The sequence below is a fragment of the Ovis aries genome, chromosome 7, assembly GCF_016772045.2.
Source record: "Ovis aries strain OAR_USU_Benz2616 breed Rambouillet chromosome 7, ARS-UI_Ramb_v3.0, whole genome shotgun sequence".
Lineage (NCBI taxonomy): Eukaryota > Metazoa > Chordata > Mammalia > Artiodactyla > Bovidae > Ovis > Ovis aries.
The window spans coordinates 23,961,082-23,963,671 of record NC_056060.1 but is presented as its reverse complement, the minus strand read 5'-3'; positions in this window follow the sequence as shown (position 1 = coordinate 23,963,671).

Here is a 2,590-nt window from a genome sequence, read left to right as displayed (position 1 = left end):
AATACACAGAAGAACTATACAAAAAAAGATCTTCACGACCCAGATAACCACGATGGTACAATCACTCACCTAGAGCCAGACATCCTGGAATGGGAAGTCAAGTGGGCCTTAAGAAGCATCACTATGAACAAAGCTAGTGGAGGTGATGGAATTCCAGTGGAGCTCTTTCAAATCCTGAAAGATGATGCTGTAAAGGTGCTGCACTTAATATGCCAGCAAATCTGGAAAACTCAGCAGTGGCCACAGGACTGGAAAAGGTCAGTTTTCTTTCCAATCCCAAAGAAAGACAATGCCAAAGAATGTTCAAACTACTGCACAATTGCACTCATCTCACAACTAGAGAGAGTTGTGCTATTACAGGAAAGCCTGCGCAGTGAGGAAGACCCAGTCTAGCCAAAAATAAATAAAACCTGTCCGTACTAAAAGTAATAATATTGTAAGTGTATTTTTAGATGTATTTAGATGTTTATTTCAGGTTTGTTCATAGTGACAAAAACTCAAAACACTCTAATATTCACAAAGATGAATGATTAAATAAATTATGAAAATCATCCTGAGTAATATTGTACAGCTATTCAGAAAGAATGAGTTAGAACCATATGTACTGACCTGAAGGAATGAACATTATATTTTATAATGTGGAGGAAAGGAAAGAGAGCTGTCATTCAACAGTTGGTTGCTCAAAGAAGTGAAGTGTTAGTTGTTCGGTCATGTCTGACTCTTCAAGACCTCATGGACTGTAGCCCGCCAGGCTCCTCTGTCCGTGGAATTCTCTGTCAAGAATACTGGAATGGGTCGCCATTTCCTTCTCCAGGAGACTTCCCAGCCCAGGGATTGAACTTGGATGTCCTGTATTACAGGCAGATTTTTTTTTTTTACCATCTGAGCTACCAGGGAAGCCTATAATGTGTGTGTGTGGGATAGCAAATTGTAGAAAAATGTATATAATAATGTATATAAAATACAAAATATTAAAGTCACTAGAGGGAATTGCCTGGTTGCCCAGTGGTTAGAACTTTCCATTTTAGGGGGCATGGGCCCAATTCCTGGCTGGGGTACTAAGGAAGGGAAAGCCGCTCAGTCGTGTCCGACTCTTTGCGACTCCATGGACTGTAGCCTATCAGGCTTCTCAGTCCATGGGATTTTCCAGGCAAGAGTGCTGGAGTGGGTTGCCATTTCCTTCTCCAGGGGATCTTCCCAAACCAGGGATCGAACCCGGGTCTCCCGCATTGTAGGCATATGCTTTACCCACTGAGCCGCACTATGATGCCAAACTGGAGGGCAGAGGTCCTCTGGGGACAAAAAGAGAATCCTTTAGATGATATAATGACTGAAAATTTGTAAAAACTCAAGGAGAGAGGCATGAGCAAGAGAATAAGGAAGATAACCAATTACGATGTGTAGTCCCAGCATTCTTAACTGACCATATGAGCAGTATTTACACAGTCATAATGTAATACCCTTTTCATACTGTTCATGGGGTCCTCAAGGCAAGAATACTGAAGTGGTTTGCCATTCCCTTCTCAGTGGACTGCATTTTGTCAGAACTCTCTACCATGACCCGTCCAACTTCGGTGGCCCTACACGGCATGGCTCATAGTTGCATTGAGTTAGACAAGGCTGTGGTCCATATGATCACATTGGTTAGTTTTCTGGGACTGTGGTTTTCAGTCTGTCTACTCTCTGATGAAGGATAAGAGGCTTATGGAAGCTTCCTGATGGGAGAGACTGACTGAGGGGGAAACTGGGTCTTATTCAGATGGGTGAGGACATGCTCAGTAAATCTTTAATCCAACTTTCTGTTGATGGGTGGGGGTGTGTTCCCTCCCTATTATTAACCTGGGGCCAAACTATGGTGGAGGTAATGAAGATAATGGCAACCTCCTTCAAAAGGTCCCAGCACACACTGCTACCACTCAGTGCCCCCAACCCTGCAGCAGGCCATCACTTCATGGCAAATAGATGGGGAAACAATGGAAACAGTGACAAACTTTATTTTTCTGGGCTCCAAAATCACTGCAGATGGTGACTGCAGCCATGAAATTAAAAGATGCTTGCTCCTTGGAAGAAAAGTTGTGACCAACCTAGACAACATTAAAAAGCAGAGACATTACATTTCCAACAAAGGACCGTCTAGTCAAAGCTATGGTTTTTCCAGTGGTCATGTGTGGATGTGAGATTTGGACTATAATGAAAGCTGAGCACCAAAGACTTGATGCTTTCGAACAGTGGTGTTGGAGAAGACTCTTGAGAGTCTCTTGGTTAGCAAGGAAATCCAACCAGTCCATCCTAAAGGAAATCAGTCCTGAATATTCATTGCAACAACTGATGCTGAAGCTGAAACTCCAATACTTTGGCCATCTGATGCGAAGAACTGACTCATTTGAAAAGACCTTGATGCTGGGAAAGACTGAAGGCGGGAGGAGAAGGGGACGACAGAGGATGAGATAGTTGGATGGCATCATTGACACGATGGACATGAGTTTGAGTAAACTCTGGGAGTTGGTGATGGACAGGGAGGCCTGGCATGCTGAAGTCCATGGGGTCGCAAAGAGTCAGACACAACTGAGCGACTGAACAGAACTGAATG